The sequence below is a fragment of the Aegilops tauschii genome, chromosome 6, assembly GCF_002575655.3.
Source record: "Aegilops tauschii subsp. strangulata cultivar AL8/78 chromosome 6, Aet v6.0, whole genome shotgun sequence".
Classification (NCBI taxonomy): domain Eukaryota; kingdom Viridiplantae; phylum Streptophyta; class Magnoliopsida; order Poales; family Poaceae; genus Aegilops; species Aegilops tauschii.
In genome coordinates this window covers 392,253,797-392,269,319 of record NC_053040.3, presented here as the reverse complement: position 1 = coordinate 392,269,319, position 15,523 = coordinate 392,253,797, and positions in this window count along the sequence as shown.

The following is a 15,523-nucleotide window of genomic DNA, read 5'->3' as shown; positions in this document are numbered from 1 at the left end:
TTTACTATGTGTGCACTATCTAAAAACTAGGCATACCTTCGAACTGGATCTCCAGGTACTCTTGGAGAGCCTACTTTAGTGTACAGCCAAACCTTTATGTCACTTATGAGTTAGACAAGCCCCCACTACAACAGCCCTTAGTGTTTAAATTGTTGACAAGCTTTGTTAGAGTGTTAGGTCAAGAACAGCAAGTAACCAAGCAAACAGTCCTAGTATGGCTGACTGATACAAACAAGCAATTGAACAGATGTGTGAGCAAATCTTACATATCAAGAAAAGAAGCAAAGGAGGCTTAAAGACCATCACTTGATTGACCAGATTTAAGGGGAATTTAAACATCATGTGCAACGCATGAACTAACATAAACATTGCATATTCCAGATTCTACAATGGAATGCACATGTATTAGGTTATGCCATGTATGATGATGGCTAAATGTACACTATAGCAGGCAGGAGTGATTCATCATTGCACGCACAATTGAATTGCAGGTTAAGGGCCAGTTCTATTCCGCCTTTTCAGAGCTTATTGTTAAAATAATCCATAAAACATGTAAAGAAGTCATTTTTGAGTTATGGGCTTGGGCTTAACTTATTTCGCTTTGGAGGGGGGTGTTTCGGGTAGAAGCTCACTAAAAATTGAAGGGAAGGGGAATAGTGAAATGACTATGTTGTCTGCCTATATTACACTCAAAATGCCAGTGCTCACACCCGCGTCACACCTGACCCTCAAGTAAAAACAAACACGCAAGTGTTCATTGCCCCGCCCGCTTGCATCTCCTCTCCCCTTTCCCTCTACCTCGATCCCCTGCCTGCGGCGCTAGGGTTCCTCCAGTGAGTCATCGCCACTGGTCCCATCTGGCCTAGTCCTCGATGATGCTCTGTCCAGCTAGGCTACATGGCAGGTGGGTAGGGTCAAATCTCCCAGGATGCTCCTCCCTCTAGCGCCGCCCCTCATTCTCATGCTCTCCAGCAGCTGCTCCACTGTGGTCCGTCCAGTGCACTACTCTGGCGGGCGCCGCACAACTACGGCTGATGCCACACTGCGGCAGAAGGCACCTTATTCCCCCTCCCCTCCTCCCAGGCCGTGGCCTTGAGGTGCTGTTGAAGGATGAGCTCATCCAACAAGGTGAGGGTCTCCCATGATTTTTTTGCCAAATTTTCATTCTGATCCACTATACGATGAATTGCTATGAGCTGCTTCTGCTACTGCTATATGATGCATTGCTTTGAACTGCTACTGCTGCTGCTATATGATGAATTGCTATGAGCTGTTGCTACTATATGATGAATTGCTATGAGCTGCTGCTGCTGCTATATGATGAGTTGCTATAAGCTACTCTTGCTGCTATATGATGAATTGCTATGAGCTGCTCCTGCTGCTGCTATATGATGAATTGCTACGAGCTGCTCCTGCTGCTGCTATATGATGAATTGCTATGAGCTGCTCCTGCTGCTGCTATATGATGAATTTCTATGAGCTGCTCCTACTGCTGCTATATGATGAATTGCTATGAGCTGCTCCTGCTGCAGCTATATGATGAATTGCTATGAGATGCTGCTGGTATATGACGAATTGCACACTGCTGTTGTTGCTGCTGCTGTATGATGAGTTGCTATGAGTTGCTGCTGCTATATGATGCTTTCAGGTGGTGCTGCTATATGATAATAACCAGCTCCTTGGGAATTTCAATAAATAATTGTTCTTCATTTAAATTTGGGTCATGCGTTCTTCGTTTAAATTAGGCAATGGGATCTCTATGGAAGACATTGACCAAAGTTGATTGTGCCAAGTAGATGGTATCTTTGTATTTGCATTTTGAACAAATAGTGATGGTCTGTTTTCCTATCATATTAATTACTGCACTGGTTCAATTTGTGATGTTTGCAAGTCAAATTAATTCTCATATGGGCAGCAAAATGACAAAATATAATGCAATCTAGACTTTTCACTGATCATACCAAACATAAGCAGAAAAGGAAGACAATGAAAAGAACTGGTTGGCTTATTACCTGGAGCTTATATTCGCAGGTGCTTATTTTCTTAGGATAACTCGTAATAACTGTCCATAAGAAACTTGGCCGATAGAACTGACATACAAATAACATGTCACGATGATTGCAATGGAGGAGTGACCTACCATAGCACCACTACTAGGAAAAGGGCTATAGATAATATGGACACTAATGGCGCACCACACATGTGGTGCGCCACTACTATATACTAATGGCGCACCATGTGTTGGTACGCCACTACTAACAATTTTTTTTATTTTTTTCAAAACTAGTAATGGCGCACCAGGGGATAGTGCGCCATTACTAGTTTAACTAGTAATGGCGCACCACACCCTCGGTGCGCCACTACTAACAATTTTTTTTATTTTTTTTTCAAAAATAGTAATGGCGCACCAGGGGACAGTGCGCCATTACTAGTTTTAACCAGTAATGGTGCACCACACCCTCGGTGCGCCACTACTAACAATTTTTTTTCAAAGTTAGCAATGGCGCACCGTGGGTGTGGTGCGCCATTACTAGTTTGGCGCACCACACCCATGGTGCACCATTACTAACTTTGCCCAAAAATTCCACCGAATGCACCCCCCGTGGACCGCCTTTCCAGTTTTAGAAAAAATAAAAGAAAATGATGGAAATTTAAAAAAACTAAAATAAAATAAGTTTCCCATGTGATATGTGGTCTAGTTGTTGGGAAAATTTACAAATATGAATTTCGACTTTATTTCCAAAATCTCTCTGGAATTTGTAAAATGGGCATAACTTTTGCATACGAACTCGGATTAAAAAGTTTTTTATATGAAAAAGCATCTACTCGAAAAGATACATCCGAATTCAACACGCGCGGGGGGGGGGGACCCCATTGAACATTTTTAGAATCCCCAAAAACCTAACAGAAAAAAGATACGGGACTTTTAAGATCTTGAGGGGGAAAAATGGAAAAAAAATTCAAACTTACTAGTGGCGCACCATTTGCTAGGTGCGCCACTAGTAACAGAAAAAAATAGTTTCATATTTTTTCCTTGGAAAAAATGTTCAAAATATGATACGTAATATGAACGGAAGTTTGAAATATTTTTTCAAAATTTCATCACACTCATGAACATGAACAAAGTCCTAGACATCAACAAGGTTTAATAGGATTGATATGCTAGATATATCAACAAGTGCCTGTTAAGTGAGCTAGTGCTGGGGTTGGATAGAACTCTGAAGTTAAGCGTGCTTGGGCTGGAGTAGTGTGAGGATGGGTGACCTTTTGGGAAGTTTGACCACAGAGTGCGATTTGACTTGAGATTAAGCCATAGTGACCCGAGATTAAGAAAAAAACGAAAAAAATATTTGAAAAAAAATATTTCTGAATTTTTTTTGAAAAAAAATGTTAGTAATGGCGCACTTCTATGTGGTGCGCCATTACTAAGTCAGATAGTAATGGCGCACCGTGTGATGTACTAATGGCGCACTGCCTGGTGCGCCATTAGTATACCAGATAGTAAAAAATTCGAATGGCGTGATGCTAGTGGCGCACCTGTAGTGCGCCATTAGTAGGCAAAAAAGGTGCGCCACTAGCAGGCCTTTTCCTAGTAGTGCACACTGTATAGGCTCACCGCTGCCTCTCATTTTTTTGCGATGTTCCATGAAATTGCCACATACATCTTGTACTTTTTCATTGTGTAACCCTATCTGCAAGTTGACACGGCTAATTTCAGACATCTCTACATGATAATACATTGCATATCCCTTGCACATATTTAAACCACCAATTAACGATTTTGTGCATAGCATAACCTAGCCATGACTCTGTGTGCTGGACTAGCAGGCACTCTAAGAGAGCCTAATGTAGTGCACTCGAATTCCTACATGCCACCTATGATTTTGTGTAATGTACTACCTCTGTTACTAAATATATGTCTTTGTACAGATTCCAGTATGGACCACATACAGATGTATATAGATGCATTTTCGAGTGTAGATTCACTCATTTTGCGCTGTATGTAGCCTATAGTGGAATCTCTAGAAAGACTTATATTTAGGAACGGAGGTACGAGGTAGTATCATGTATGACATCTATATATCTAATTTAGCAGCCAGTAGTAGAAATCATTGTCTGCACAAAGGGATCACTGGTCGAAAATCCTAGCAAAGCACGCTGGCAGGCACACAACAATACAATTGAGAGAGACGCACTTACAAGATCATAACAATGCCTCATTCCAGGATCTTGGTTGGCCAAGCTGTTAGATCTAGAAGAACCATCATCCTTGTAGTTTTTGCCAGCTGCATAACATGTAACAACGACCTGTTAGTATATTTGAAGTACATCAGGCAGGTGATGCTAGACGGGTTTAAAGGTGACAAGTACCTAGGCCGTGCCGGGTGCTTGGCATCTTGCCAGGTGGTGGGAATCAGGTTAGAAACGTCAAGGGTGATGACCCTACGCTGGCTGTCGGGGTGTGGCAAGGAGATCTAGAACCTCCGAGTAGGGTGTTTGTGGAGAGGCTCCGGTAGGGTGTACTATGGTGTGGGCGAAGCGGATCTGAGGCCGTGGATGAGGGCATCGGTGAAGCTGCTCCGGTGGTTGGGTTCAGGATGGTGTCGACGATGCGGATCTGCGGCCGTGGACGGGGCGTCAGAAGCTGCTCCGGTAGGTTGGACGAGGGTGCGATGAAGCGGATCTGAGGCCGTGGACTTGTGAGTTGGCAAAGCGGCCCTGGTAGGGTTGAGAATGGTATAGGTGAAGCTACTTCGGTATGGCTGACGATGGTGTCGGCGAAGCGACTCTGGTAGGGTTGAGGAAGGTGTCACGAAGAGGATCAGAGGCCGTCGACGGGGGCATCGATGGGGCGGCTCGGGGGGGGGGGGGGGGGTGGACGACACGTCTCTGGTGGGGAGTACGAAGGAGCCGCTATAGATGCGCTGCGGTTGACGAGAGTATCGACGAAGCAGATCCGGCGCCGTGGACAAGGCCGGCATTGAATGGGCTATGGTACAGTGGTGGATGAGCAGTCTACTTGTTTCTAGGGGAGGTGGGAGGGGTAGATGCGGCCGCAGAAGCAGATCCAGCGAGGTGGACGCCGCTGGCAACGAATCAGCTCTGGTACGCCGGTGGATGAGCAGTCTAGGGTTTTGAGAGGGGAGGGGTAGAAAGGCCCATGAAGTACGGACGGCGTGATGTAAGATGCTCTGGTGCTGTGGAGTTAGTCGTTTTTGCGGGAGTGGGAGAGGAAATGGGGGTGTCGTGTGGTGGGGGGAACCGGAAGTTACCAAAGCAGCCCTGACCTATTATGTAGATGAGGGCGGTATTGTAACTGTTGTTTTCCGTGCACCAAGGACAAAGGGGGAATTTCACATGCTAACGACTAGGTGGCGGAAATTTTAGAAGGAGGCGGGAGATTTTGCCGCCCGCGGGATTGTTCTTATCCTGTTTCAACTAATTTTGGACCGTGCTAGTGGGAAGGTCATGCGAGACTGTGTACACGGGGCACGTGTCAGCAGTTAATAAATGGTGTGAAGTCCACCCTAGAAAAAAGGACAATAACTCGGGATGATGCACCGATAACTTGGACGTTCACACGGGCATGGCCAATCGTACGGGTGTAGAGGCGCTTTCACAAAAAAGGGATCAAACGCTCAGCCTATGTATTTCTCGCGTAAATAGATAATTTAGTGCCATTGTTTATTTACTTTAAACATAATGCATTGACGTGTTATTGTAGAGGTGCACAAAAAGAAATGGATATTAAAGTCCCACAAAAGAAATTGATATTGTTGTCCTCTACTTAAAAGTGTTACCTCATATGATTACATAGCCTCCATTTCATAAATTACATACCCGTTGAATTCATATATGAATATTACATATAATACTTCATAATAGAACCTTAAATCATCCAAGACTAATGAATTTGTATGCAAGACTAACAATGGTGCATGTACATGATAGCTACATTGGTTGTTTGAAGAAACATCACTATAACTTTCGCATGCACAATTCAAAAGGTTTATTTAGAAAGAAAAAAAAAGTATATGTGAGTGTCCAATCTTTATAGCGTTGAATCGATATTGTACCTTTTGCCACGATACTAAGTAGATATTGATTTATGTTCAAAGCGATGCACGTCCACGATCGCTAGATAGTGATACGTGAATGAATTGTGCAATCTCTCTCACACGCATACATATCTTGTTTCCCTGTGGGCATCGGAATCACACACGTGCACTTCGTGTACTTCTCTCCCTCTGTCAAGCTTAGAATTCGTCTTTCTACCCCCTCCCACAAGTCTCTCACACAGAAACACACATGCTCTCTCTGTCGAACATGCCCACCCCTTTAATTCCACCCACCCATAGCCACTAATGTCTCAAAGTATAATTATGTCTCTCACACATATGCCTAAGGTTAACTCAAGTACCAGAACCATATGAATACATACAATGGGATTCCAGCAGAGCACCTTTTATTTTGAGATTCTCTCTCTCTCTCTCTCACACACACACACACACATGCGTAGACATTGTTTCTCGCTTCATTTTTTCTGGCACTTGCATGCACACCGTTTGTTTATCTCCGTGATGCTTTAAGTATGCCTCGCACACATGCTATCTACCTATCCCTTAATATAGATATGTGTCACACAAACTCCTTCTCCCTACTAGCAAGATGCCCATGCGTTGCATGGAACATCAAGATGCATTTGTATGACTAGTTTATCTTGTGGGAGAAAAGGATGAATGAGGGAAGGCCTTATTTGCAAATGTGGAGAGGGGTGTGGGTATATTTTTGCAAAATTGCCATAGTTTCCTTCCTATCCGTCGGATATAAATCGGATGGCCTATATTGCAGGATGGCAGGCACACCATCATCACCATCTCTGTTTTTTATAAGAGTAGAGATATCTAAGTGTCACTGCCCCCCCACACCCACACACACACACTTCCCGACACAGAAGGAGTAGGGTGATACCTCGATCTTGATACTAATCCATCTACTGGATTCTCTCTCAAACACACACACACACTACCCGACACCGAAGGAGTACGGTGGCACCTCGATCTTGATAGTAATCTATCTACTCACTACTGCAGGATGCTGCTAACGCGACACTACGATCAGAGACCCTTCGACGAAACTGTGTGCGATGCCATAATCGCAAACGGTGGTGCAAAAAACCCGTCAAAAAGGTGAAAAACATTTGCGATGGAGGATGCATCAAACACGGTTCAGATTTTAGTTGCGTGTGTGATGTAGGGCATACGGTTCAGCTCAATTAACCGTTTGCAATGAGGAGGGACACAAGAAACGGGCAGCCAGATGAAGGTGTGTGCGATGTACAACATACGGTTCACTCGGATGAACTGTTTGTGATTAGGCAACAGAAAAGAAACGGTCAGCCAGATCAAAGGTGTGTGTGATATATGGCATGCGGTTCACTTGGATGAACTGTTTGTGTTGAGACATGAGAACAAAAACGGTTCAAATGAACAAGATGTGTGTGATACGAGGCAAACAGGTCTGTAATCGGAAACGTGTGCGAATACCGATAACAACACAGACGATTACTGCTAACAAGCCGTGTGTGTTGTGAGCAAACGATTGCTGGTATACAATTGTGAGTGATTGACAAAAACATCACCGACGGGTTCCATTGTTTAGTCCGTGTGCGATGTGATTTTCTTTGTCCGCACAACATCTACGCTCTGTCTACAGAGCATCAACATATATACTTAAAAAGACAACATTCCATAACCAAATTAAGCATACAATTACACAAGTGACTACACACATAACATTTCCGCACACTAAAGAAAGCAATTACATGCATACTAAAGTAGGAGAAACGAGGATCTAATCATCTACTTATTGTTGCGACGACGCTTGCCATTGCTCTGCTTTCGGCTGGATCCTTGGCCGTTTTGGGGAAGGAGGCACTTCCTCATGTCAATGATCCGCATGTACATGTCGTAGCTCATGTACGCCTCCTTGGCCGCGTACACGACGTGAGCTTTGTCGAGTTTCTCCATCCATGCCGAGTGCCAGGCATGCTTGTCGTTGTTGCACGAATCCTTCATGTCTCTGTAGTAGGGGTCGATGATGGCATCGGCGAGGTGAACCAGTGAGTCCTTCTCATGCTCCTTGCTGCCCCAGATCTTGTATTGGCCCTGGATGTCGACAAGATTCTGGCAGGCGATGCCCGAATTCTCGAGCACCTTTACATCGTTGGTGATGTCCACCGTAGTGAACATGTAGTGGGGGCTGTTGACAAACCTGGCGAAATGCTCGCAAGGCCTTGTGGCCAGGCAGTAGTGGTAGGCGAGGACGTGGTGGCGCACGCACATCTGGGCAACGGCAACCTTGGGACGAGACCCGGCATGAGCGCGGGTGTACTCGAGGTTGAACCGGACCACCTTGTACTTCTCCTCGGCAAGCAACAGCTCCATGATGTGGATGGAGTGCTCCACCCAGACCGGGTCGTTGGTGTACACCATCGAGAGGTCCATGAACCTTCTGTGGGTGTCCACCACGGCACGCATGGCGAACTGCTGCTCGTCGTCGGCAGCCGCTCGGAGTGCCATTGGAGCCGCGCAGGATACCCTCTAAGAATTTCTTGTGGTGGGTGTGCTTCTTGCAATGGTGGGGCGCGATCGAAAGGTTGAAGAGACACAAGGGTAGGTTAAATGGCTGCTTTAATAAATGGGGGCCGGCCGTCCTGTAATCATCACGTCTTGTCATGGCGTTTATAGCGGAGGATTCCAGTGCATGCTTGACAACACCGCACCGCATGCATGGGCTCGAAGAGGCGCCAAATGTATCATCGGTGAGCCTGTTCCTGCGCTACCGCGCTGTTTACCGCGCAAGCTTCCCGCCCGACTAGTTTGGGCACGCGGCAGCTAGAAGAGGGACAAATCGTGGGCGTTTATTGGCAAAAAGCTTTGTAAAAACAAAGTGTGTGGGATGACTTTGGTCATAAGTTTACCATTGGGTGATGAGGTCAAAGTTACACAGAAGGGTGATGATGGACACTTGAGTGCGATAATTAATTTTGCGCTCTACAGTGCACACGGTGGAAGAAACCAACTGTGTGCAATAATGTCGAAGATCGCAGTCGAGTTAGCTATACATATCGTGTGCTGTGATATCGACAAGGTAAACTGATTCGAGAATGGTTAATAAAATCTAATACCATTGCATATTAAGGTCAAAATAGTGCTAGCAATATACGAGTCTCATACGATGCCATTTCAACGATTGTACCACAAAAGCTCGAAATGTTACAAGGTAAAAATTCAGAGTTATATGGCTCAAATTCGAAGATTACAAGGTTCAAACTGATATTAGAAATGAAATTTAGCTCATCAGTTGTAAACGCTCGCGCTGATCCGCTGAACATGGATATCAGAGAGGTTCAAACTAATATCACTGCTTCTATGTCTGGCTTCGAAACCTCACAATTTTTGCAAAGGGGTCAGCCACTGAGAAGTCATGTACGGGGTTGACATGATGACTTCCGATTACTCTGTCATCTGAAGTTCCAAAATGAAATTCAGCATTTTTGGAGCCTACTCCATTCTGCCGCAGGCGCTTGCGCTGATCAACAAACCATTCATTTTTGCGAAATAAATGTAGGGCAAACCTCATTTCCTTCAGCACCCTTGCTCTGAGAACAAAGAACCTGGCGAATATAATCTCCGGTAAGGTCCCTCTGTAGGAGTTCAAAGTAATTTCTGAGAGATGCAGATCTAGGCATTCGACGTGATTGTTATATTGTATCACATTATCCACCACTGGGCCTAATCTTATCTGCAAAACAAGAAAACGTGTTAGTGCCTACATGCAGTTTTGAACATTACTACAGGCCTAGCTATTTGGTTTGCAGGATTTGTAAAATGCACTAACATGCCATGTTCAATCTGACATGATTAACATGGGCATTTGATTACATTCTAGAAAAATGTAGCCTTCTTCACAAGAGGTTGGAGTGGATGAAAAGTTCCCTAAGAAAACTAGTACATATGAATCCAAAGGAGAAATGCTTATTGGTTGTAACCATATGGATCAAGCAACCAATATGGGGGGGGGGACATGTATGTACTGAAATCCTCCAAAAGAACCTTAAGAAATCGTAGTACATTGTCATTGTAAACTTGGAAAAAGGTGTCACAAATTGAACTCCCTTATGGTTAAAATTCAACAGGAAAGGCACATCACCTTGATATATAGCTTCTCCAGGCATGGAAAGCATCTCAGGAAACTGACAACTTGCTCCAGGTCGGGCCCGATAGATTCTAGTGCCAAGACCTTCACTGTGCGCAGTTTCGGGGTCAAGCTTCAGAATCATTTTCTGAATGACAGACAAACACACGTCTTCAAAATTAGAAATAAATTTAATTGGTAGAAGGAGAGGTAAAAGGCGGCTGTTGTACCTGAACGGGTGTGGATCCAATAACAAGTTCGGAGTATTTGTCAGACGAGTAGCCCACCACTGTCAATTTCGGTGCAGAAATGACATTGATTCTTGATGGACCTTCTTGATCAACTACAAGTAATGTCTCAAGTGCAGGTGTGTCCTGGATGACCATACCGTGGTACACATCTTGTGATGTTTTCCTGCCGCACCAGCAACACACATAAAAAGTCCGGAGAGTCATGGAGGTGATGTGGAAGGTACTCAACCCATTGATCGCGTGAAGACGAAGGTACTCGAGTGCAGTACAACCACGGAGTAGGCGCTCCATGTCACCCTTTGAGAGGTAGATGACGACGAGCTTGAGGTGCTTCAGTCATGGTAGAATAAGAGCGGGCGCGTCATTAAGGGCCGGGAAATGGCAGTTCCTGAACTTGGCGACGCGCAGCGTGGGCGTGAGGCGGAGTGCGGACGTTGGCAGCGACCGCATATGCCCATCATCAAAAGTGAGCTCCTCAAGCTGATCTAGGGCGGGGGATCGGAACCAGTCGTCAAGCTTGCCTCGGTCCTTGCCGTTGGAACGGAACTTGCCCATTCTAAGGCCTTTGGTTGGGCCAAGGTGACTGTCGAGGATCTTGGAGAACGCATCCAAGCTTTTGCGATAGCCATGGTAGAGCTCTGATACGTCTCTGTCGTATCTACTTTTACAAACACTTTTGCCCTTGTTTTGGACTCTAACTTGCATGATTTGAATGGAACTAACACGGACTGACGCTGTTTTCAGCAGAATTGCCATGGTGTTATTTATGTGCAGAAACAAAAGTTCTTGGAATGACCTGAAACTCCACGGAACTTATTTTTGGAAAATATTAAAAATATTGGCGAAAGAATCAAGGCCAGGGGGCCCACACCCTAGCCACGAGGGTGGGGGGCGCGCCTGCCCCCCTGGGCGTGCCCCCTGCCTCGTGGGCCCCCTGGTGCTCCACCGACCTCAACTCCAACTCCATATATTCGTGTTCAGGGAGAGGAAAATCAGAGAGAAAGATTCATCGCGTTTTGCGATACGGAGCCGCCGCCAAGCCCTAAACTCTCTCGGGAGGGCTGATCTGGAGTCCGTTCGGGGCTCCGGAGAGGGGAATCTGTTGCCGTCATCATCATCAACCATCCTCCATCACCAATTTCATGATGCTCACCGCCGTGCGTGAGTAATTCCATTGTTGGATTGCTGGACGGTGATGGGTTGGATGAGATTTATCATGTAATCGAGTTAGTTTTCTGGCGCCGATGCCGGGGAGCATAGCTCTATTCTTTGAGTCACTTGGGATTTATATCTGCTGGTCACTATGAAGAACTTGAAAGACGCAAAAACAAAAATTTATCCCTCAACTACGAGGGGAGGTAAGGAACTGCCATCTAGCTCTGCACTTGATTCACCTTCTGTTTTGAGTAAGCTTGCGACCCCTAAACCTGCTTCTGCTATTAATTCTGATATGTTGCATGTTCTTGATGATGCCACTTCTGCTATGCATGATACTTATGATGAAACTACTTCTATGCTTGATACTACTGTGCCACTTGGTGAATTTCTTGATGAACAACTTGCCAGGGCTAGAGAGAATGAAATTATTGAAACTGATAATATTGATGAAAGTGATGATGAAGGCTCTCCCAATAAATATGAATTACCTGTTGTGCCTGAGGGCTATGTTATGGATGAAGAAACTAAAAGAGACTTTCTTGCTTGCAATGATAGAAGTGATCTTAAGAAATTATTAGCTAAGCTGAAACAAAAAACTCTGAATGCTAGAATGAAATATGATCCTGCTTATGCTACTTCACCTATCTTTGTTACTGATAAGGATTATGATATTGATCCTGATATAATTACTTTGGTTTAATCTGATCCTTTTTATGGCTATGAATCTGAAACTGTTGTGGCACATCTTACTAAATTAAATGATATAGCCACCCTGTTTGATGAGAGAACTCGCTACTTTTATATCCTTAAAATATTTCAGTTCTCATTAAAGGGTGATGCTAAGATATGGTTTAATTCTCTTGATCCTGGCTGTGTGTGTAGTCCCCAGGATATGATTTATTACTTCTCTGCTAAATATTTCCCTGCTCATAAGAAACAAGCTGCTTTGAGGGAAATATATAATTTTGTGCAGATTGAAGAAGAGAGTCTCCCACAAGCTTGGGGGAGGCTTCTCCAATTACTTAATGCTTTGCCTGATCATTCTCTTAAGAAAAATGAAATACTTGATATCTTTTATAATGGACTAACCGATGCTTCCAGAGATTACCTGGATAGTTGTGCTGGTTCTGTTTTCAGGGAAAGAACACCGGATGAAGCTAAAATTCTATTGAATAATATGTTGACAAATGAAAATAATTGGACGCTGCCTGAGCCTGCTCCTGAGCCTATTCCTAAACCAACTCCGAAGAAGAGGGGTGTTCTATTTCTCAGTCCTGAAGATATGCAAGAGGCAAAAAATCTATGAAAGAAAAGGGTATTAAAGCCAAGGATGTTAAGAATTTACCTCCTATTGAAGAAATATATGGTCTTAATTTACCGCCTGTTGAAGAAATACATGATTTCAATCCATTGCCTATTAAAGAAACTCATGGTCTTGATAACCCGACACAGGTGGTAAAGGTAAATTCTCTCTATAGATACGATAAAGCTGAAACCCCTCCTACTAAGTTTGCTAGCCATTGTCTGGATGAGTTTGATAACTTTATGGTTAAGCAAGAAGATTTTAATGTTTATTTTGGCAGACAATTAAAACGAAATGCTTATATGCTTGAACACTTGGGTGATTATATGTCTAGAGTTAAAGGTGAACTTAAACTCATTAGTAAACATGCTTCTATGGTTACCACTCAAGTAGAACAAGTACTTAAGGCTCAGAATAATTTGCTCAATGAATTAAATAGTAAGAATAACGATTATGCTGTTAGAGTGGCTACTAGAACTGGTAAGATGACTCAGGAACCTTTGTATCCCGAAGGCCATCCTAAGAGAATTGAGCAAGATTCTCAGAGAAATAATATCAATGCACCTAGTCCTTCTAAAAAGAAGAAAAAGAAAAATGATAGGAATTTGCATGCTTCTAGTGAACCTGTTGTAGACACACCTGAAAACCCTAATGATACTTTTATTTCTTATGCTGAAACACAATCTGGTAATGAACATGAACCTAGTGATAATATTAATGATGGTGTTCATGTCGATGCTCAACCTAGCAATGATAATGATGTAGAAATTGAACCTGCTGTTGATCTTGATAACCCACAATCAAAGAATCAACGTTATGATAAGAGAGACTTTGTTGCTAGGAAGCACGGTAAGGAAAGAGAGCCATGGGTTCAGAAACCCATGCCTTTTCCTCCTAAACCATCCAAGAAAAAGGATGATGAGGATTTTGAGCGCTTTCCTGAAATGATTAGACCTATCTTTTTGCGTATGCGTTTGACTGATATGCTTAAAATGAATCCTTATGCTAAGTATATGAAAGAAATTGTTACTAATAAAAGAAAGATACCGGAAGCTAAAATTTCCACCAGGCTTGCTAATTATACTTTTAAGGGTGGAATACCTAAGAAACTTGGAGATCCAGGAGTACCAACTATACCATGCTCCATTAAAAGAAACTATGTTAAAACTGCTTTATGTGATCTTGGAGCCGGTGTTAGTGTTATGCCTCTCTCTTTATATCATAGACTTGATTTGAATAAGTGGACACCTACTGAAATATCTTTTTAAATGGCTGATAAATCAACTGCTATACCTGTCGGTATTTGTGAGGATGTGCCTGTTGTGGTTGCAAATGTTACTATTTTAACGGACTTTGTTATTCTTGATATTCCCGAGGACGATAGTATGTCTATTATTCTTGGAAGACCTTTTTTGAATATTGCAGGGGCTGTTATTGATTGCAACAAAGGCAATGTCACTTTTCATGTTAATGGCAATGAGCATACGGTACACTTTCCGAGGAAACAACCTCAAGTTCATAGTATCAACTCTATTGAAAAAATTCCATGGATTATTTTTGGAGGTTTTGAATTTCTTCTACCTACTGTCAAGAAGAAATACGAGATTCTTATTATTGGGGATGTGCATATCCCCGTTGAGGTAACATAGTGTTATTCAAAATTTCTCCGGTTTCATGCGATTTGGAATGAGTTTGTTAACAAGACCTGATCAACCTTGTTAGTGGATTCCTTTTGATGAGCATGAGATGGATGAAGTTAGAAAGCACAACCTTCTGTACCCTCTCTCTACTTTCTATTGTTTAGTTGAAATAAAGTAAAATTAGTATTTTCTGTCTGTTTTCTGAATTATCCGTGCAATATAAAAATACCCCGAAAATAAAAGTTCTCCAAATGCCCTGCCGATTTAATATGACTTTTTCTGGAATATTTGAGAATATCTGGCACTGAGAACACATCAGGGGGAGCTGGCACCTGGCCACGAGGGTCCAGGGCGAGCCCACCCCCTGGGCGCGCCCCCTGCCTCGTGGGCCCATGGTGGCTCCCCTCCACTTATTCCTGCACCCACACACTTCTTCTTCCTCCCAAAAAAATCACCATCCAGCTCAAGCACGAGTTCTAGCTCATTTTGCTGCGATTTTCGATCTCCTTGCTCAAAGCACCTCTCACAAAACTGCTTTGGGGGATTGTTCCTTGGTATGTGACTCCTCCATTGGTCCAATTAGTTTTTTGTTCTAGTGCTTTATTCATTGCAAATTTGTGCTGCCTAGGTGACCATGTTCTTGAGCTTGCATGTCGAATTTATATGGTTCCAAGTAGTTCTAATGCATGATATAGGCTCTAGGCACTTGTAGGAGTAGTTGCTATCAATTTTTTTGAGCTTGGTTCAATTTTATTTGAAGTTACTAAAAATTTCAGAAATTTTTCAGAGGAAGAAATATGTTTAGGAAAATGTACCAAGGTGGTCCTTCAAGGAAGCAAGAACCCATGCTTGCAATGCGTGATGCTGATGATGAACCACCAAGGGACGCCCAGTGCGGCCTTGCGAATGGCCTTCAGAGGACTTCATGGATCAAGCAGGAATTTAGGAAGAATTTAACGCATATTTGCGTA